This window comes from Phaseolus vulgaris, chromosome 10 (genome assembly GCF_051622355.1).
Source record: "Phaseolus vulgaris cultivar YP4 chromosome 10, ASM5162235v1, whole genome shotgun sequence".
Taxonomy (NCBI): Eukaryota; Viridiplantae; Streptophyta; class Magnoliopsida; order Fabales; family Fabaceae; genus Phaseolus; species Phaseolus vulgaris.
In genome coordinates, this window is record NC_143507.1 from 30,552,146 (window position 1) to 30,575,459 (window position 23,314).

Below are 23,314 nucleotides of genomic sequence, written 5' to 3' on the forward strand. Positions count from 1 at the left end.
AATTCAATCGGTTAAATCGAGTTTTCAATTGATTGTTTTTTGAAAAATCTTAACAAAATTTGTTAAGTCTGGTAAATCTATTTTCCATGATTCTAAACTGTTTTGGCCTTTGATTAAAGTCTTAAACGGATATTTTTTAGTATATATAACTGGTGTTTACATCTGTGAAGAAGAGATATATCAAATTACCAAAAAGATTAAAGTTTTTCAAGATTGCAAGATTGGTTGAGGCTTTACTTTGGTTAAGAGTGGAATAGGGAACTATTGTAATCCTTTTGTATTAGGTGTGATCCTTCCTGTTTTTACTTGTATACGTTTCATATTTGTAAAACTTGTAAAGTGCTGATGTCTACAGTCAGAGGGTGTTCTGACTTGTAGTGAATTGTGTATTAAAGAGGGTGAGTGTTCTTGAAGGGCTTAAGATCACCTCTTTCGTTTTTTGTTTTGTAATCTAAGTTTGATTAAATAATGGAATATCCAATGGTTTCTTGGGACTGGATGTAGCTCTTGGTGTAAGAGTGAACCAGTATAAATTTGGTTGTGTGATTCTCTCTTTCCCTAATCTCTGTTATATCTGTTTTAAAGTTGTTTTTATTAACTGCTGATAAAAACAATTGGTTGAATCACAAAAGCAACTAGTTGATTTTCTGAAAATCAACTAAAAGACTTTTGTAACTTGGGCATTTTCATTCCTTTGGCTTTGATTTTTCATTGGCTTTCTCCACACCTTCAAAGTTTGCGAAAAACGTTTTAAGATCAAAACTTGAGTAACTTTCAAGAAATCAACTTCTGATGTCAATTGTTAGAATGTATGGCCAAAACAAGATGGGGTGAATTGTTTTCACAAGATTTTTGTAAAGATTGGAAGTAGAGGGAAAAAATTTGTAAAATCAATCAATTAATATTTGTGTTCAACTGGATTAATTTTCAGATTAACAGTTTTTTATGAAAAATCAGTCAGTTGTTTTATCGAAACAACTAACTATTTGCAGTAAAAAAAACAAAGAACAAAATTTAAAGCAGTATATCAAAGTAGGGAGAGAGATATTCACACAGAGGGATTATACTGGTTCACTCTTAATTAAGAGCTACATCCAGTCCTCAGCTAACCATTGAGAATTCACTATGCAATAAAAACTAGATTACAAACCAAATCAAGAACACACAACACTCTTAGCCAAACCCACAATTTCCAAAACCTCTTTCTGAAAATGTCCTACACATAATTATAGTATTCAAAGAAGGAAATAGAATACACCTGGGATTTACAAAGCAATAGAACAATTGAATAGAAAACCCATATCCTACATCAAACACAAACAATGATAAAATAAACTGATTGATTTTTTTGTTGTTAAAGATTCCACATAAAACAACTAGTTCTTTTATCGAATGAACTTACTATTTTTGCCTCACAAAAAAGACAAGAAAACCAAACTCTTTCAAAACCTTTTGAAAAACACTAAGTGCAATTCAATTGGTTGTCACAACAAATCATCTGGATGAAAAACTTGTTGTAGTCACCAGACTTTGAACAATAGCTTTTTCAACTGATTGAAAATTCGAAACAACTAACTAAATTAATACTTCTTTCAAAAGAGACTAAGAATCAAGTGAACTTTAATCATTACTAGATGTGAATTGACAACTCAAAATCTACTAAATAACACACAGACAACAACAAATTCTTCTAGTCTCCAAGGCAGATTTGGAAGCATCAAAGCACCTTGTTCAACAACTTCAACTTCTTCATCCCACAATACTTTCAAATATTTAATCAATGGACTAAGATAAACATCTATGTCATTTGTTGGTTGTTTTGGACCAGATATCAAAGATAACATCATGTATTTCTGCTTCATACACAAACTTGGATGTAAGTTATTAATCACTACCAAAATAGGTCATGAACTATTATTTCTACATGAATTTCAAAGAGGATTCATTCCATTATTAGCCAGTCCAAGTCTTAAATTTCTTGTATTTCTGCTTCATACACAAACTTGGATGTAAGTTATTAATCACTACCAAAATAGGTCATGAACTATTATTTCTACTTGAATTTCAAAGAGGATTCATTCCATTATTAGCCAGTCCAAGTCTTAAATTTCTTGAATCATTTCCAAATTAAGGAAATTATTTATCAATCTTATTCAACTGCAAAGAATTAGCTGGATGACGAAGTAATCCATCACATTTCCTATAATCTACATGTCACCTAAGGCTTTTAGAATATTTTTATTTGCAAACTTATGCTTTAGCCTTTGTTGAAATGTATATAAAATACAATTATAAAGACATTAATGTATCTTTTTATATTTCATACCCATCGGACAAAGTATTTTTTTTTTGCCTAATAATTTCCATTTGGTTGTGTATTTCCTTTCGGAAGCATTTTCTTCAACAATTGAAGCAATTATATTAAACTTTTATTGGTCCTTCGATTCATTGCCTTCAAATTTATCAACCTTAACACTGTTCCTAATCGTGTGAACTTCGTTGAATCAAGATACAAAGGAGTCTCTGTATCATTAAATGTATTTTTGTACACTGCTTCAACAAATGATTATGCTCCAACATCACGAATAATGTCCTCTAATTTGTCTTTCATTGTTGAATCAACAACTCCTCAGTTCGACGCACACTATGCAAGTGTAACAATTCACCAAACCATGTCTATGTTGTATAATTTCTCAAAATTCATCACATAAGAGATGTTCTTTAATTTTAGAAACATTCAATGTCCTCCCATTCAAGCAAATCACACAAGGACACCTCATTTTTACTCTGGTGTGATTACCATAAGCATTACGTTGTGCAAACTTTATGAATTCTTCAACACCTCTCTCGTATGCATCACTTATACATGATAAATTAATGCAACTCTGATCCATTTCTATGTTCTGTACATACGTTATTGGACTTATGTCTTCAATGATGCATGTAAATCTCCCTTTTTAAATCAAAGGTATGTCCTTATCCAACTTGAGAAGATTCAATTTTGTAATAGTTGAATAGTACATGACTTTAATCACCATCCCTTATATTGAACAAACTTTCGACAATATTTCACATTGGTATTTAGGTGACATGAAATGAAAGTGGTGACACCAAATCTCCAAATCAAATATGTACCGGAAGATCAATACAAATTGCACTTAACCAAAATTTAGTAGAATATATGAATGTAGATTAAGTAAAAACCGATTACTCTTCCCAAATTGTCCAACCAAACAATTAAAAATTCAATACACTTACTGTCGGTACAATCTCCACTATTTTTTATTTAAAATTTGGAAATAATTTTAAAATTGAAGGATTACTACACAATTTAATGAATTAAATCTTAAAAAAAAAAACTTAAAATCTCTCCATCAACAACTCTAACAAAAAGTTTAACTTTATAATGCTTAAAAAAAATTTCAAACAATATTATCAAATTTATCGAAAATCGAACACCCGAAGTTAATACCATCATGATCAACAAATAAAAATTACTAATTTAAATTAACAATACAATATAACATTATTCTATAAATAAACTAATTAATTATCTACTACCAACACAATATCATACTAATATATAACTATTATCCAATATAAAAATTAAAAATACTAATATTATTAAAATATATAATTAAAATTTTAAAAAAAATATCTGGAAGGCACGAAACAGCATATAAAGAAGACACTGGAGGCAACTCCAAAAAAAGATGGTGGCGAAGTTGTGACTAAAGCTGCACTTACTACTGGATTTAATGATTTTTATTATTATTTTTAGCTGTAATGAATTAATTATATTAAATAATGCAATGAATTAATTATATTTAAAGATGATGATATTTTCACTTTTATCAAATAAAATACATTTAATTAATATTTTAAGATAATAATATTTTAAATATATTTATTTTACTTTTTAAACTTCAAATTTTAATATAATTAGTATATTGTGTGTGGTTCTAAAACGGATGATGATATTTTCACATTTACCTATTTACCTGCATTCAATTAATATATTAAAATAATAATATTTTAATTATATTTATGTTACTTTTTTAACTTAATATATATATGTATATATATATATATATAACTGTGAGGTGAGTATATTTTTTTAAAGGTATCATATAAGAAAAATAAGGAGGAGAAGACATACGCATGTGTGAGAGAGTATGAGAAGAAATAAAGTATGAGGATTAAACCTTTGACACTCATAAAGCAAAGTACATCCACAATACAATTTAAAATATTAATATTTTATTTTAATTTGTTTTATGTTTTGATTTAAAATACTAATATATATTATTATATTATTAATTTTATTTTATAAAAGTTTTCATGTTATGTATGATTATGCAACTTGAGATTTTAATTAGGCTGACACCTCAAATAACAACAAATCATCTGTCACCACATGAAAAAATTATTATTAAGAAAAGAAAATATAAACAAGATTGGGGGACTATACCAAAATCCATATGTTAACAAAAACGATACATATGTAGACTATACCTATTCATAAAGAATTCTAGAAACAGACTAGATGTAAGCATATTATACCAATGAAATGATTCTCTATGAGTAAATTCTAAATTAGAAAAATTATCAGCGTACACATTTCTTTCATGAAAAATATGAGTAATCCAAAACCTATTTTTTCCACATTAATTAAGACAAGTATTTCATCGATTATGAAGCATCAATGGAACATTAGTCCTAGCAGTGAACGCAACACAAACCAAGACAAAATTACATTCAAGCCATACATCCATAAAACCCATATTTTAAACTTCCTCCATAGCATGTATTACTCCATAAAACTTTGCAACCATAGCCGTCTGAACTTCAAGAAACGCAGAGACACCAATAAACTCTCTCATACTCCCACGAAAAATACCTCCATAAGTAACAAAATTAGGATATCCCCTAGCAGCCCCATCAATTGTTAATTTTAACTCAAACTTGGTGAAGGGAAGTCTCATCTAACACGAAGAGGACGAAGAACTTTACCAGTTTGAGTATTAATGCCAAAAAACCTAATCAGGTTGAAATTCAACATATCATTCTTTATTGAAGTTTTAGACAAATTTTTCACTAGATAAGTTAAATCCTTAATTACTGAAAATAGTCCTGAAAACATCAATCTTGTCGTGAAATCTAGCATAATTGTTTATACACCATATCATTAAAATAGAAAAAGTTATCACAACAATCTTACCCATCTTAATCAATTTAACCAAATATTTAATGAAATTTTGTTAGTGGATAAAAAAGTATAGTTTTTCAGATTATATATAGCCCAACATGGTTTATTGTTGTCATGTCATTCATTATCTTAAAAGCACTTTATTACGTGATGGTAACAGCTGATTATTTTGATGACCACTTAGCCACGTTAGAATATAAGTAACACAAATTTTTAGTGGAAAAGACTGTCATAAACCATATGAGTCCAGTCAAATAACTACATAAAAAAAAATCCTTAAGGACATGTAATACAATTAACTTTCAATTTAAGAACATGCATTTTACACGACTTTAAAATAAAAAATAATAAAAAGCGTGTTAAGATGTGTTTAGAAAAAAAAAATATAAGATAAAAACGTAAAAAAAATATTAATTTAGAGAAAAAAATAAATGTTAAAATACATAATTATAAAAAAATTAAAAAAAATCATGTTTTAAAATATAATTTTAATAAAAATAAAAGAAATATATAATCTTAAGATTGTACTGTAAACATGTCTTCATTGTTATGAAATTAGATGTACAAAATAATCATTCATTTTCATAAATTCTACAAAATCTTTTTAAATATTTAAAATGTATATTATCGTAAAAAGAAACTGATTTTAACAGCAGTGTTAGATATTACTTCTCCATGCTTTTCTATATCAGATCTTTCCGCATAGTGATTTAGGTTTTGATGCGTTGCTTTAGCCACACTGTATAAATACTAACATTCACTTTGGAGGATTAAGACTTTGTACTCAGCTCAGGGTACTGCTTGGAGGATGCTGAAAAATAAGATTGTCACTAAGGCTAATTTACTCAGATGCGGGATTACGATCGGAAGTATTTTTTGCTGCTTTTGTGGGATAAAAGAGAAATAGTTAAATCATTTGTTTTTTTACTATAGAATAACCTGACTGGTGTGGAATCTTTGTTGTGCGTGGTTAGGGTATCTCTGTTTCTTTGTATATGGTTTGGATCACTCTTGAAATGGTCCATATATATTGCTTATAAAAAAAAAATCATGGTAAACCATTTCTCCAAATCATGGTTGAAACAAAGCATAGTGTTTATTGAAAAAAGTATCCAAATATCTCTCACTGGTGAAGAAAGGGTTAACAGACGACGACTATTTTGAATTTAAAATGACGACTTTCTAGCTGCATTTGATCTACACGTAGTCTTAAATCAAACAGATAAGAAGACGACTATTATATCCGCATTCTTAAATGCAATTTATAAACACGACTATGGTAAATAGCCACATTCTTATTTAAAAATTAAAAAAAAATTAAAACCTAAACCCTAAATCCTAAACATAAACATTAAAAAAATTTAAAAATTTAAAACACCACCAACCTTGTACGTGAAAGGCAGCAACGACGGCGACAGCGGAGGCTGTAGCAGCGATAGAGCAAACACGACACAACAAAAACCCAAACAATAGGCAATGAAATAGTGGTGACCTTCGCCAATGCAAGAAAACAAACAAAGAAGAGAAACAAAAAAAATAATATATAAACCAATGGTAAAGAAGAAAGAGAGCTCGAAATGAAACTTACAATGGCACAAAGAAGAAAATGAACGCTCACATAGGACAGGAGGAAACACGAGCAGAAACAAAGAGAAAACGAAGCACCAAGAAGAAAGCAAGTATGAAAGGGTAAATGTGGTGCGCTTCAGAGTTATGGTAAAAAATGTTTTAAGAATGCAGCTATTAAGTAAATTCGCATTCTTAAACAGAGCACTTTAATTTAAGAATGCGGCTATTGGTAAAGCTGCATTCTTAATTTATTTAAGAATGTGGCTATTACAAATAGTCGTATTCTTAAATGAAGTTAATTTAAAAAATGTCACCGCGTTTTGAAAGACAGCGTTTGACCGTAAAAACGCATTAAATAATGGGTCGTTGTTTTTATATTTTGTACTAGTGTCTATCTTTATTATCACATAAAGGCATTTTCCAAGACATGGAACATGCTCCTTCTCTTTTGTTGTCAAATCTTCAGAGTCTTTTGTTGTTTCTATGCTTTACCATTATGCTAAAAGGCCTAATACCTAACTTCATTAAGATATATTCAAAGAAATAAAAACCAAAACTTCCTTCAGGTCCCAACCCATGGCCTATAGTGGGAAACTTTCCTGAGATGCTTGCAAACAAACCTGCTCATCAATGGATACACAATCTCATGAAAGAAATGAATACTGAAATTTCTTGTATCTGCTTAGGAATTACCTATGTTATCCAAGTGATATGTCCCATCATTGTTAGAGAGTTTTTGAGTGAACAGGATGCAACATTCGCATCAAGATCACTAATCACGTGATAAATACCTAATTTTTGTAATATTTCATATTAAAATATAAGCACTTATCACTATTAATTTCTAATTTACATATAAAATAATCCCTGATCCTGCCTGTTGACCGGAGCGCTGGAGAATGCCTCGTCAAAGGATCGACGTGCGCGCCGCTTCTCACTTCCGTTCCTCCTCTGGATCTATCTCAAGAACCTGCAAAGAAACGATACGGCGCCGCTGCGGCCGATCGCACTCCGACGCTTAAGTCAGTGACGGTATCACCAAATACTAAGAACGAGAACCGTGCAAATCCTCTCTCTCTCGCAAGCGTAAAGTGTATGAACTGAATGTGCGTACCTCAGAAAGTCTGTTAAGAACTCTTATATACCTGGTGGTTTTCTCTCTCCTGGCAGTTACAGATTTGGACACGTGGCTCGCATCCAACTGTACACGTGCCATCATCTGGAGGCTCCCTGACTTGGCGCTGCTTCTACTCTTATTTTGGCTAAGTTACTTATGCATGGTACTGCCCAGTGCATAGCTAACTTAGGAGTGCGATCTCTACTGAAACTGGCGAGTTAGGGCCTTCATACACCTTCCCTGTGGTCTCGCCGGCCGCCTTCATAATCTGCTTCTCCTTCGTTTTCGGCGATGTGCTTATTCTGGCGATCTCTGACTGCCTGGTCGCCTGAGTCTACACCTGGCGATCGCCTATTCTGGTAAACTGGGAATCGGAACACGCCAACTTAACAATCGGCGACCACATGTGCCTCCCGACTTCCTTCCTATCTACCAACCTGGCGCCTTGTCAACACGCCTACACTGTAGCAGGATGCCACGTCATCACACCTGTCCACCAGGGCGGTACACAAGCCCCCCAGTCTTAAGCGAGGACTTGTCTAGCGAAAAGACTGAAAGAGCCCTCGTCAACACCGATCTACGTGGCACTGACGCAGAATTCCAAGCGATCGTACTTTCTGCTGCTCTGACGCTCCACCAAACCCTTCACCGATCGCTCGACACGTGGCTTCATCAACGGCTCTCTTCATCTGCCGTTAGCGCTTCCAAAACTTATTTCGAAAACCCTTAAACCCCTTACGCTCCTACTGTTCCATCACTTTCTTCACACTTGCATACGCTCTCATTTCCTTCTGCGAAAACTCTCGACGTTCCTCGACGCTCTAGATCACCACCTCCCTTCAACGTTCTCCTGATCATCGAAAGGTAACTACTTTCCTTCATCTGCTGGGTTTCCTTGCATTTTCACCGATTTGCATCATCCTGTAACTGTCTGGTGCATACGCTGTGGGCTGTTTTTCCATTTCTTCTTCTGCGTAACTTAGGGCTTTGTCGATCGTCGCAACGAACTCGCATTCGTTCGTCTTTCACCTTCCTTCTATGATCGAGTCAGCCTTTGTAACCCTCCTGATTATTATTTTTTTCTCTTTCTTCTTCCTTTGCAGTTGTTACCATGACTCGCACCAAGATTACCCCGAACCCCCCTCCATCAGCGCGAAACCCTCCTTCATAAGCACACGACTCGACACAAGTTCGTGGTGCTCCCTCTTCGCAGGCTGTGAGGCCTGCATCTTCCCAAACTGCCCTGGCTCGGGCGACTCCATCTAACGCTGGAGGAGCCCCCATCCCTCTACCAGACTTCAAGACTTTATACCCATGGGCTAACCCAACCCTCTTAAAGGAGACCTCGTCGGTGAACACTGCGGGAGCGGTTCTGCGATTGACCAATGGGGACGAGGCCCACCAATCGTTTCACAAGGAGCACGATGAGAGAATGATGGTGCTGCCTTGCCCCGCCGCTCTGCCAGTGTGCGCCGATGACAAAGTGAGCGCCGATGGGCCCTTCTGCTTCGTCTACACCACTTTTTTCAAGAAGGTCAAGCTCAGGTTCCCTCTCACTCGATTTGAGAGGGAACTCTTAACCGAGCTCAACATCGCTGCCGCCCAGCTTCACCCCAACAGCTGGGCGTTTGTCCGAGCCTTCGAGATAACGTGCGCCCACCTGGGGTTGCCCGCGTCAGTGGACGTGTTCTTATTCCTGTTTGAGGCCAAACACCCAGGAGATCGCTTGTGGGTCAGCCTGAATGCCATTGCTGGGAGATCCATTTTCACCATCTTCCAGCAGTCGTACAAGGATTGGAAGGGGAAGTTCATCCAGGTTCGCGCAAACGATAAAGACACTTCCCTTCTCGACGGTTTCCCCTTGTACTGGGTGGACAAGGGGAAAAAGGAGTCCAAGAGCTGCTTCAGGAGGCCCAGAAGTCCTGATAGCATGGGAGCTTTGGACCGAGACCTTTGCCTATTCTGGAAGAGGGTGGCAGATGCCAACATAACATTCTTGACCCCCACCCTGATCTCCTTCGAGTTCTTTGAGGACCAGTTGGAATTCCAAATAGGTTAGGACGCTACACTCTTGTCTTGATATTGCTTCTGATACTGTTTCTGGGCGTCTTGTGCGACACGCACAAGACTTTGGTTTTATCCTTTCTGCATATGCCTGTTTTTGCTGTCTCATTGCCTTGTACACTTATCCTTTTCCCCTTTGAGCTAACTCATGCACTTTCGTTTCATGCAGATACCATGTTGGGTAAGAACATGCTCGCCGACTTAAAGGCGCTCGCCCGCAACCACGGGTTGGCGACCGGTTCCCAGACGGTGCCCAACTCGGCGGTCGAGAAGGCCATCATTCATGGGCGATCACCGCCCAAGGAGCCCACCCAACGAAAGAAACTGGTCCTTAAAAGGCCAAAGCGAAAAGCCCCCCAAGTCGTCCAAGAGGAGGAGGAAGAGGACGACGAGGTCACTGAGGATGGCCTCGTTACAAAGAGGAAAAGGGTGGCACCACCTTCTCCACCTGCCCCACCCCCTCTTCCAGCTTCAACACCACCATCAACACCTGCTCCTCCTCCCTCATCGCCAACACCACCAGCCCCTTCACCACCAGTCCAAGCAACTCCACTGGCCACTGCGCCACCAGCAGTTGAGGCTCAAGAGCCAAACTTTCTGGAGGACCCCCCAAGTGCCTCTACGCCCCATATCTCAGCTGGAGGGGGCCCTCCTTCAAATGCTTCAGCTGCAGAGAACGTTCCGACCGGGGATGAGGTTGCTCACACCTCCCCAATTCTAATTACCGAGTCCCGGTTGTGTCGCCACGCCAGGAAGCAAACACTGAAAACCCTGCTAAGGAAGGTGGCGGCGAGAACCCTCCACAAGCCCCCCTGGCGCCTCTCCAGGCATCCAACCTTTCCCTTGAAGTCACAAGGATGTGGGAACCTCTGATCGCCAAACTCAAAACCATTGCAGAGGATATCCCATCGATCATAACGAGGGCTGTGGAGAGCTCCACCAGGCGGCTTCAAGACGATCTCTACAACCTCAAGACCGAAAATAGCACTATGAAGGTTGAGGTGGAGAAGGTGTCATTCAGCCTGACGCTCGCGGAAATGGAACACTCTCGAGTAGAGGATGCCCTGAGTACCGAGCTTAGGCTGGCGCGCAAGGAAGCTGCTGACCTTCGCCGCAAAGTCCATGAACTTGCCCAAGAGAAAGTTGAGCTAGAAAGCAAAATCGTGCCTCTGCGCACCAAGGCGAGCAACCTGGAGGCTCACATTCAAGCTAATGCCGATAAGGTACAAAAACTGGAGCAAAGGTCAATCGACCGCGAGAAGCTACTTGGGCAAGTAGAGAAAGCGAGAGACGACGCCATGGCTGATCTCGCCGAGGCAAACAAGGAGAAAGGGAAGATGGTTGCCGAGTTGGCCCAAGCTCAAACAGAATCCAAGAAGGCTACTGACGACCTTCTCCATGCTCAAGAGACCAACAAACAACTCCAAAAACAGGTTGAAGAGCAGGGGCAGCAGAACAAGGAGCTCAAGAAACAGGTTGAAGAGCTTCAAGGACAATTTGAAGAACTTAAGCTAAATTCTGCTCAGATTTTGACTGCTGGATTCGAAGCCGCTCGGGAGCAATTCGCATGCCTATTCCCTGATCTCGACCTCAACATGGTGTCGTTAAACAACGAAGTAGTAGATGGAAAGGTCGTTCCCGCCGAAGGCTCAACCAATTCCACCCCATCTGCTTTTTTATAAATTCACTTGTATTTACCTTGTAAAAACTCTTGCATATGTGTTTTGAACAGTTACTTATTTCAATCGCGAAACTTGGATATTCTTTCTTCTGACTTCTTTTGAGCGCTTTCACCTTCTTTGGATGTTTAACTTTGCCGAGTTTAACTTAGCGATTTTGCAAACACGACCTTTGGCGTAACCGCTTCGAGCCGATTCAAACTTAAGCAATAATCGCTTTAAACAACTTGTACCCTTGAGGCACTAACCTTGATGAGAATCAAATAAAGGAGGCTTTTATTAATGGAGGAAGAGGACATCCACCCTCACATTTGAAGTTCTTCCTTCTAGTCTTCTCAAAATTAAAAGAAGAAATAAAATAAAGATGAGGCCCAAGCCCAAAGCCCAAGCCCAAGCCCAAGAAGGCCAAAGCCCAAAGAGCCCAAGTCCATCCCATGAGGGGCAAGGCCAAGCTTTGAAATACTCTTGTATAGTTTTAGGAGGTTTGGTTATTAAATAAAGGTGTGTGAAAATGTAAAATAAAGTCACATTGTCCATGTGACTTAGGAGAGTGGTGTAGGTGTAGTTTTTGGGAGGTGTCATAGTAGAAAAAGGTCACACCTCCCATGTGACTTGTTTTTGGTGGGAATTTCAAATGAGTTTATTTGAAATTTCCCACCTATTTTTCAGCACCTTAGGCTATAAATAGAGGTGCTTCCTTTGTAAAATTCAGATTTGAATTTTATCTAAAGAAACTATACTCAAAATTGGAGTGAGCATTTGGAGAGCTTTGAGCTTCTTCTCTAGTCTTATCTTGAAGGACCATGGTTTCCTCAAGTGGCGGCTTCCACACTCATCTAGGAGCATCCATTCTTCTAGTGGCGTGATCATCCAACCATTCCTCCATCTTCATGAGCATTCTCTTCTCCTTCCTTTCTTCTTCTTCAATTTGTTCTTATTGCCTTGAGTTTTGAGTTGTTTTTGTTTCGGTTCCTTTAATTTTCCAGCACCTATTTTCTGTTTAGTTTTTAAATTCTGTTCGGTTCTTTTGTTTTGAAGTTCAATTCTGTTCGGTTTGTTCTTTTCCTTCTCCTTTGTTGATTCAATTTGACAATATTTGGTTCATCCAAATGAGTTTGGGATTTGGTACTTGTTTTGGTGAGTTCTTGATCTTAGAACTATGATCCAACTTCTAAGAAAGTGCCTCTACATTTTCCAGCTCAAGGTGATTCCTCAAAGTGTCAAGAATCTTGTTCTATGTGGCTATTGGAATCACATCAAACCTGATCATAAGAAAAGCTTCCAAGCAACGAACTGTAACTCAGTCATCGGTTCAAACAACGTCCCACTCGACCTGCTTTATCAAACAAGTCTTTCAATCTTCTCGCCGTGTTTGAACTTTTCCCGATCGCCAAGACCTCTTGGTAACACCAGCTTTTCCCAGCCTCATGCTTTGGCAGTCATTTCTTTATCTGGGGCAGAAATGCCCTTTGGGATCTTCCTTTACCCCCCTGAACTTCAGAGCTGAAGACCGGCTGGCTAGGCGTTCTCTTCGAACCTACCTTAGCCACCTTTCAAGCTTCTTCCACCCTCTTCGCCATACCTGAACTCGTTCAAGACGAGAAGGATTTTATCTTGCCTACGCTCGCATGCAAGCGAGAAGGTCTTCGACTCGCCTAAACTCGCTCATCGGCGAGAAGGACTTTCACTCGCCTGAACTCGCTCATCGGCGAGAAGGTCTTTAATGGGCCTTAGTTCGCATGACGGCGATAAGGACTTTATATGGTGCCTCAACTTGCCCAGGGTGTACATCTCCTCCCCCCCGGATGCACTGAGGACCTTTCCTTTCTCTCGCCTGCACTCGCTCAACGGCGAGGAGGTCTTTAATTGGCCTTGGCTCGCACAACGGCGATAAGGACTTTATCCGGTGCCTCAACTTGCCCAGGGTGTACATCTCCTCCCCCCTGGATGCACTGAGGACCTTTCTCGCCTGCACCCGCTCGACGGCGAGGAGGTCTTTAACTTGCCTCTACGTTTCCCCGGGAGTTACATCTTCTCGCTCCCAGAAACACGGAGGACTTTTCCTCTTTCTCGCCTGCACTCGCTCGACGGCGAGGAGGTCTTTCATCTGATGCCTCCGATCGCCGAAAAACGATGAGGACTTAAAACTTAACTGGTGCCTCTAATCGCCGAAAAACGATGAGGACTTTAAAACTTTTACAAAACACGCGACATATCTTTTCGTGCCTTAAATCATGTACGAATGACAAGGTCTTTCTTCGAAACTTTTGGAAATAGCACATATGCAATCTGAAAACACCTTATACTTTGAAAACTCTTCTTTTATTGGGTGGCCTCATTAAAAACCCTCCTTAGGGAAAAAAGAGCGCCCCCTTCAAACTGTTTTAACAGAGACATTGTAATGTAACATTGTGTTTGTCTTTACTTACAAAGCTCTTAACTATAGTACAACTTCAGGTGTGTGGCGTTCCAGGTGCGAGGAATCGCCCCTCCTTCCAGCGTCTCTAAGCGGTAGGCTCCGTTCCCGAGCGCCTCGGTTATTCTGAACGGCCCAGTCCACTTGGGTGATAGTTTATTCTCCATCTCGTACTGGTGGGCCTTCCTCATCACCAGATCGCCTTCTTTAAACTGCCTTGGCACCACCTTTGAGTTGTATCTTTGCTCGATCCTCCTCTTCACCGCCTCAGCCTTCAGCCTCGCTTCTTCCCTGACTTCATCCAGCAGATCCAGGTTCAGCCTTCTCTCTTCATTCGAGTCTTCCTCTACAAAATTCTGGAATCTCGGCGAGCTCTCCTGGATCTCCACTGGAATCATGGCGTCACACCCGTAGACCAAACTAAACGGGGTCTCGTGGGTTCCCGACTGCTCGGTGGTGTGGTACGCCCAAACTATTCGGGGTACCTCCTCAGCCCAACTTCCCTTGGCTTTCTCAAGCCTTCTCTTCAAACCTCTCAACAACACCCGATTAGCTGATTCGACCTGGCCATTTGTTTGAGGGTGCTCGACGGATGCAAACACTTGTTGAATTCCCACTCCTTCGCAAAGCTTCTTCAACAGGTGGCTTGCAAACTGCGTCCCATTATCTGACACCAGGCGCTTAGGCACTCCAAATCGGCACACGATGTTCTTCCATACAAAACCTTCGATCTTGTGCGCGGTGATCTGGGCCACTGGCTCTGCTTCAATCCACTTGGTGAAGTACTCAATCGCCACCACCAAGTACTTCATTTGCCTGATCGCCAGCGGGAAAGGTCCCAGGATGTCGATTCCCCAAGTATGAAACGGCCAAGGGCTATAGATCGACTTCAACCCCTCGGGAGGTGCCTTGTGCCAATCGGCGTGCTGCTGGCATTGTTTGCAGCACTGGGCATATTTCTTGCAATCTTCTCTCATAGATGGCCAATAGTAGCCTGCACGGAGAGTCCTTGCGGCCAGAGCTCGACCCCCGACGTGGCTCCCACATATACCTTCGTGGAGCTCTGCCATAACTCTCATGCACTTCTCGCCGTGTATACATTCCAGGAGTGGGTGAGTGAACCCAAACCTGTACAGATCGCCATCAATCAGTGTATACTTGCTGGAATTTTTCTTTACCTTCCTAGCTTCTGTTGGATCTAGCGGGAGGAGGCCATCTGCCAGGCACCGCTTGTACTGTGTTATCCAAGTGTCTGGCTCATGGGTGGCGCAGACCTGCATCACGTCCACCTTCTCTCCTCGACAAGCTCTAACTCTCGGCGATCTCAGAGTTTCTTGCGTCAAAGACTTGTGGCTTCTCGCTGCTTTCTCCGTCGACTTGCTTATCTGAAGGACCAGGTGATCTGCTACGAACGCCCTCGGCGTCTTCAGAGTTTCTTGAATCACCGTCCTCTGCCTACCCCCCTTGCCTGAGCTGGCGAGCTTAGCAAGCAAGTCAGCTCGGGCATTCTGTTCTCGGGGCACATGTATCACTTCAAAAGAGGCAAAGGAACTCTTCAATTCCTGCACATACGCCAAGTAAGCCGCCATTTGTGGATCTTTAGCCTGGAACTCGCCTGTTACATGCCCCGTGACTAGCAGCGAGTCACTCTTAGCCATCAGCACCCTAGCTCCCATCTCCTTGGCCAGCAGAATCCCGGCGATCAGCGCCTCATACTCTTCTTGATTGTTGCTTGCTTTAAAGGCAAACCTCAAGGATTGCTCAATCAGCACGCCGTTGGGCCCTTCCAATATGACTCCAGCACCGCTACCCTGCTGGTTCGACGATCCATCCACCGAGAGTACCCAACGGAAATCGTCACCTTCAACCCGCGTTGCCTCTGATGAGAGCTCGACTACAAAATCTGCGAAGATTTGCCCCTTGATCGGGCCTCGAGGCTCATATTTAATGTCAAATTCTGACAACTCGACTGCCCACTTCACCATTCTTCCTGCAACGTCAGGTTTCTTTAAGACCTTCTGGATGGGCAGGTCAGTCATCACCAGTATTGTGAAACTGTGGAAGTAGTGGCGCAACCTCCTCGCCGAAAACACCACAGCCAGCGCAGCCTTCTCCAGGGCCTGATATCTCGTTTCTGGGCCCTGCAACACTTTACTCACGAAATAAATAGGCTTCTGAGCCTGATCTTGATCCTGGGCGAGCACCGCGCTCACTGCCCTCTCAGTCACAGCGAAATACAACCTGAGAGGGGTACCCGCCAGTGGTTTGCACAGAACCGGCGGGCTCGCCAGATACTCCTTTAGCTTGACAAAAGCTTCCTCGCATTCTTTCGTCCAAGCGAACTTGTTATTGCGCCGCAGACATTGGAAATAGGGATGTCCCTTTTCTCCGCTCGCTGACACGAAGCGAGATAGGGCTGCCATCCGACCTGTCAGCTGCTGGACTTCTTTCACTGTAGCCGGGCTTCTCATCGCCAAAATGGCGGCACACTTGTCCGGGTTAGCCTCTATTCCCCTTTCAGTCAAAAGAAAACCCAAGAACTTTCCAGCCTCCACGCCGAAAATGCATTTCTCCGGGTTGAGCTTTAACTTGAACTTGGCGATCGTCGTGAACAATTCTTCCAAGTCTGCAACGTGCTTGCTTTTCTCCTGCGAGGTCACAACCATGTCATCGACGTAGGCTTGCACGTTCCTTCCCAGCATCGGTGCAAGTACTCGATCCATCAACCTCTGGTACGTGGCCCCCGCGTTCTTCAGCCCAAACGGCATCACCTTATAGCAGTAGCACGACCTCTCCGTCATGAAGGCTGTTTTTTCTTCATCCATGGGATGCATCTTGATCTGATTATAGCCCGAGAAGGCGTCCAGGAAACTCAGCAGCTTGCACCCTGCAGCACTATCAACCAGGGCATCAATGCTTGGTAAAGGATACAAATCCTTTGGGCAAGCTTTGTTCAGATCGGTGAAATCGACGCACATGCGCCATTTCCCGTTACTCTTCTTCACCAGCACGACATTTGCCAACCATTCAGGGTACTGGACTTCCCTGATGTGGCCTGCAGCGAGGAGTTTCTGGGTCTCGTCCCTGATCGCCTGCCTCCTCTCTTCGTTGAATTTCCTTCTCCTTTGTCGCACCGGTCTCACCATGTTGTCCATCGCCAGATGATGGCACAAGAAGTCGGGATCGATCCTGGGCATGTCCGAAGCGGACCAAGCAAACGCGTCCAGATGCCGCTCAATCACCTTGGCGATCTGGTCCTGGAGATCGACCTCCAGAGATCTTCCTAGCTTGAAGATTTTCCCTCCGATCTCCTTTTCGAGCCACTGCTCGACAGGTTTGGGCCTGGATTCTCTGGCGATCACCGCCTTGGCGATTCCCAGTTCTCTCGCTTCCTCGGGGCGATTCCGCGCCTCTTCCTCCTCCAGGCCAGCATTCCTCTCCCCCAGCCCCGCGTCTATCATCTCTACGTCCCTTCCGGCGGCCTCCTCTGTCACCGGCGGCCTGGGCTTCACACCGGGAGGTGGGGTGGTTGTTACATAGCTCACGGACCTTTTGTTTTTCAGGCTATTCTCATAGCACCTTTTCGCTTCTTTCTGGTCCGACTTGATCGTGATCACCACCCCTTCCATGGACGGCAGTTTCACCTTCATGTGCCGAGTCGATGGAATTGCGCCTATCCTGTTAAGAGTGGGCCTTCCCAACAGGATGTTATATGCTGAAGGGGCGTTTACGATGAGGTACTTGATTTTCTCCGTCCTCGACCAAGCCTCATCTGTAAACGTGGTTCTCAGCTCAATGTACCCCCTGACCTCCACCTGGTCACCAACGAATCCATATAAGCACCCTCCATAGGGCCTCAGCTGGTCGAGGGGCAATTCCAGCTGCGTGAAAGTCGGCCAGAACATCACGTCTGCCGAGCTTCCTTGGTCCACCAGAACTCGGTGGACCTTCCTCCCTGCTGTTATCAACGAAATAACTATGGGATCATTGTCATGAGGCACAACGTCCCGAAGATCCTGCTTTGTGAACGTAATGTCCACCTCCGGTGAGTGATCTTCAAACATGTCCACTGCCATCACCGATCGCGCATACTTTTTCCTCTGCGATGCGGTGCATCCACCACCTGAGAAACCCCCCGCAATGGTGTGGATCTCCCCGTGGATTGGCATTTCGTGTTGTTGGGCTTCTCCACCTGCTGGCTGGGAACTCGACGCTCCTCCGGTCCTTCTGTCCAGCAGATAGTCGTTTAGGAACCCGCTCTTAACCAGATCGTCGAGCTGGTATCCTAAAGACAAACACGAGTCCAGGTTGTGGCCAAAGCACTGGTGGAACTCGCACCAGGCGTCCGGTTTTGACCCCAGCACCTTGTCGCCCACCTTCTCGAGCGCCTTCAATCTAGCAGATATGTTAGGGATAGCGATCAGGTCCGCTAGTCCCATGACGAATTTGTGCTTAGGCGGGCGATTGTACTCTCGGCGTGCTGGTTGTGGGCGTGCTGGTGGTTGGCGCGCTTGGCTTCTTCCCTTATTTCTCCTATCATAAGGATAGCGAGTCCTTTGGTCTTTTCTGGCCGCCGCCGCCGTTTCCAGCACCCTCTGTGGCTGGATCCTGGTCTGGGCGCGCGGCCTGGCGGGAGCCACGCTGCCTCTCTTCTCGGCGACTTCACTCTCGTCGGCGATGTGGGCTACCGCAAGTCGCCTGACTTCAGCAAACGTCGCTGGATGAGCCCTGATCAAGGCCTCGCAAAATGGCCCTGGCTGCACGCCCTTCTTGAAGGCATAGACCAGCATTTCTTCATCCTTGGCTGGCGACCTGACCATCTGCGCGCCGAAGCGATTGAGGTAGTCTCTGAGGGACTCCCCATGGTACTGCCTTATATCAAACAGATCATAGGACACCCTCGGCGGTGCCTTATTCACAATGTACTGCTCGACAAAGATTTTCGAGAATTGTTGAAAATTGGTTATGTGGCCATTAGGCAGGCTCACAAACCACTCCATCGCCGTTCCCTGGAGCGTACTCACGAACATCTTGCAGTAGACGACGTCTGACCCTCCCGACAGCATCATCTGCGTGTGGAACGTGGTCAGATGAGCCTCTGGATCCTCCACGCCGGTAAAAACAGCTTTAACCGGAACCACACTCGTGGGAATAGGTGTGTCGGTAATCGCCTGAACAAAAGGCATTGGGAAAACACGAGGTGGCGTAGACGGCGCCACCTCTTCAGCAGAAGAACGTCCCTGCTGCTCCTGAAGAGCTCGCCGCAGCTCCTCAGTTACCTTGCTGAGCTCCTCGTTCCTGGCGCGAGAGGCGACCAGGTCCTCATGTATCCTTGCCTGCTCGACGCGCGAGGCTTCTACAGTGGCCTGCAACGAGCGCATCATTTCTGCCATCTGCGCCATGGTCATGGCGGCGTCGCCTTCAGCTGCGACAGGCGCCACGGGACTGGAACGATTGCTTCTCATTTTTCTCATTAACTTCAGCGAACCACAGAAATACAGCAAACAACACTTCAACCACGATCGAATCAGCGATCAACCGGAGAAAACTCAAGAAACTGCACAAGAACCCAAGAACACCGCAAACCTTCGAAGAAAATCGCAGCTTCACCAAAAACCACCGTTTCCCCGCGAACCAACCAAGCAAACGAAAGAACTCGAATCCACCGATCGGAAAGCCAAACAAATGGTTCAAAACGCAAACCTCACCGAACGAAACTCAAAGAAACCACGAACGACGGTTGCACCAGCACACAACCACGCCGAAAACCTCGAAAGCTTCCACGAACTCACGCTATGGATGGGAGCAAGCTTTACACGGCCCCACGGTGGGCGCCTGATGATCCTGCCTGTTGACCGGAGCGCTGGAGAATGCCTCGTCAAAGGATCGACGTGCGCGCCGCTTCTCACTTCCGTTCCTCCTCTGGATCTATCTCAAGAACCTGCAAAGAAACGATACGGCGCCGCTGCGGCCGATCGCACTCCGACGCTCAAGTCAGTGACGGTATCACCAAATACTAAGAACGAGAACCGTGCAAATCCTCTCTCTCTCGCAAGCGTAAAGTGTATGAACTGAACGTGCGTACCTCAGAAAGTCTGTTAAGAACTCTTATATACCTGGTGGTTTTCTCTCTCCTGGCAGTTACAGATTTGGACACGTGGCTCGCATCCAACTGTACACGTGCCATCATCTGGAGGCTCCCTGACTTGGCGCTGCTTCTACTCTTATTTTGGCTAAGTTACTTATGCATGGTACTGCCCAGTGCATAGCTAACTTAGGAGTGCGATCTCTACTGAAACTGGCGAGTTAGGGCCTTCATACACCTTCCCTGTGGTCTCGCCGGCCGCCTTCATAATCTGCTTCTCCTTCGTCTTCGGCGATGTGCTTATTCTGGCGATCTCCGACTGCCTGGTCGCCTGAGTCTACACCTGGCGACTTCATCTTCAACCTGGCGATCGCCTATTCTGGTAAACTGGGAATCGGAACACGCCAACTTAACAATCGGCGACCACACGTGCCTCCCGACTTCCTTCCTATCTACCAACCTGGCGCCTTGTCAACACGTGATGAGAATCAAATAAAGAAGGCTTTTATTAATGGAGGAAGAGGACATCCACCCTCACATTTGAAGTTCTTCCTTCTAGTCTTCTCAAAATTAAAAGAAGACATAAAATAAAGATGAGGCCCAAGCCCAAAGCCCAAGACCAAGCCCAAGAAGGCCAAAGCCCAAAGAGCCCAAGTCCATCCCATGAGGGGCAAGGCCAAGCTTTGAAATACTCTTGTATAGTTTTAGGAGGTGTGGTTATTAAATAAAGGAGTGTGAAAATGTAAAATAAAGTCACATTACCCATGTGACTTAGGAGAGTGGTGTAGGTGTAGTTTTTGGGAGGTGTCATAGTAGAAAAAGGTCACACCTCCCATGTGACTTGTTTTTGGTGGGAGTTTCAAATGAGCTTATTTGAAATTTCCCACCTATTTTTTCAGCACCTTAGGCTATAAATAGAGGTGCTTCCTTTGTAAAATTCAGATTGGAATTAATCTAAGAAAACTCTACTCAAATTTTGAGTGAACTTTGGAGAGCTTTTGGAGCCTTCTTCTCTAGTCTTATCTTGATGGATCAATGGAGTCCTCAAGTGGCGGCATCACTCTTATCTAGGAGCATTCCACACTTCTAGTGGCGAGATCATCCAACATTCTTCCATCTTCATGAGCACTCTCTTCTCCTTCCTTTCTTCTCTTTCAATTGTTCATGTTGTCTTGTGTTCTTGAGTTTTTTTGGTTTGGTTTTTCTGTTTTTCCAGCACCTATGTTCTGTTCTTGCCTTTTAATTTCAATTCTGTTCGGTTCCTTTTAGTTTCTCCTCTTTTTTGGTTCAATTTGACTAAAATTGGTTCATCCAAATGAGTTTGGGATTTGGTACTAGTTTTTGGTGAGTTCTTGTCTTAGAACAAATGATCCAACTCTAAGAAAAGTGCCTCTATAATGTCCAACTCAAGGTGATTCCTAAGAAGGTCAAGAATCATTCTCTATATGGCTAATGGAATCACATCATGTGGTATCATGAGTCTTAGGTTCTTCTTGTTTAATTGTTGAGTTGTGTGCACTTTATTTCAAGAGCTCTTTAATTTTCTTGCAATTTAAGTTTCTGTTTTAGAATTTTAATTGAGTATTCTTGCTGTTTTTCTTTTACACCAAGTGCTTGTGAAAAGGTTTATGGCACTCATAATTCTTATGAGTATGGTTGCTCTTTTGGAATGGCATTATCCTTCCTAGAGTTTACCTTAAGCTTCCTTTCACTTGTTAAAATTTGTGATGTGTCTTTTAATTTTGTAATCATGTCAAGTTTTGTCTTAGTCATGTTATTCCATATTTGTCATTACTTCTAGTAGTACTTTTATTGTTTTGATTGTTTCTTGCTTTGGTGTCATATAATTTTCTGAATTGATGTTGATCCTTTGTGCATTTTCTTTTTAGAATTGAGTTCATACTTGTATTCTAGACCTATACAAGTTCCAATACATCATTTTCCATTATGTCTTTGCTAGTTCATAATCCTGTTTTTTATTCCTATTAGGATTCCTCTGTTTCTGAAAAAAGTGCTTACTGTTTTTCCTTATTGCAATTGATTTACTCACTGGAAAATTATGAAATTCTGGATTTGTGATATTCTAAGTGTTAGAAAAGAGTAGAAAAAAGAATCATTCAAAAATTCAAAGTACACAAAAAATGATAAATAAAATAAAAAAAGTGTACAATTCTGCCGAAAAGAATACGGTAATCTGGCAGCGATTTTGAAAAATTTATTTCTCTCAATTGGCTTACTGTTTTTAATTGATTCCAGTGCCATTATTGAGTTAACATCTTGAAGTTTCTGTGGTTTAAATTTCATAATCCAGTTCGCTCTACATCATTCCAGTTAAATCAGTGAATATCAAGCACAGTTTGCTTTTTAAAAAAAAATAAAATTTCCAGTAGCTAATTTTTTTGTTTTCTTCATCTACTCTAGTGCTTTTCCTTAAGTATTCTTTTGTGTGCCTATTTTTCTCATTGAGTTCTTTATTTTATTGATTGTCTTTCATTCTTACTCTTTGAGTTTGTATTACATATAGTATTCCTTTTGCAATTACCTTTCCTTGCTTATACCTTTTCTTGTTTGTCTTTATTGTTTCATTGGTTTTGTGGTGGTTGCTTTTGAGATTGGTGTGCTTGCTTTGACATCTTTCATTTGAGGATTCCAAGGCCTCAAGATCAGATTGGTGCAAGGACATTATTTCTTTGAGAGTGACCTCTTTTTTCTGCCTCCATTCACTTTGGCAATTTCATTGCCAAGCTCACTGTTTTTGCTAATTTTGTTTCTTAACTTGTTTGCTGTTTTTGTGTGTTTGCTGTTTTTTATTTGCAAAATGGCTGGCTATTCAAGTGGTGCATCTTACAAACAGCATTCTCCTTCCAAAGCTTCAGTCCTTGGTGAAGAAGAACATAGAAGAAGGAGGCATCACCATCATTCTCATGAAGAGAGCTATAACCGTGACCAAAGATATCACCAAGTGTTCAACATTGCTTGTAAAAAAGTCCCTAGTTTTAATGGTGATAGTGATCCTAATGTGTATTTAGATTGGGAGACTAAGGTTGACCATTATTTTCATGTGTATAGGGTCCAAGATGACGATAAACTTAGGATAGTTTCTTCATCCTTTTTGGGCTATGCCAAAGAATGGTGGCATAAAATTGTAATGGACATTATATATCGCAAGAAACCT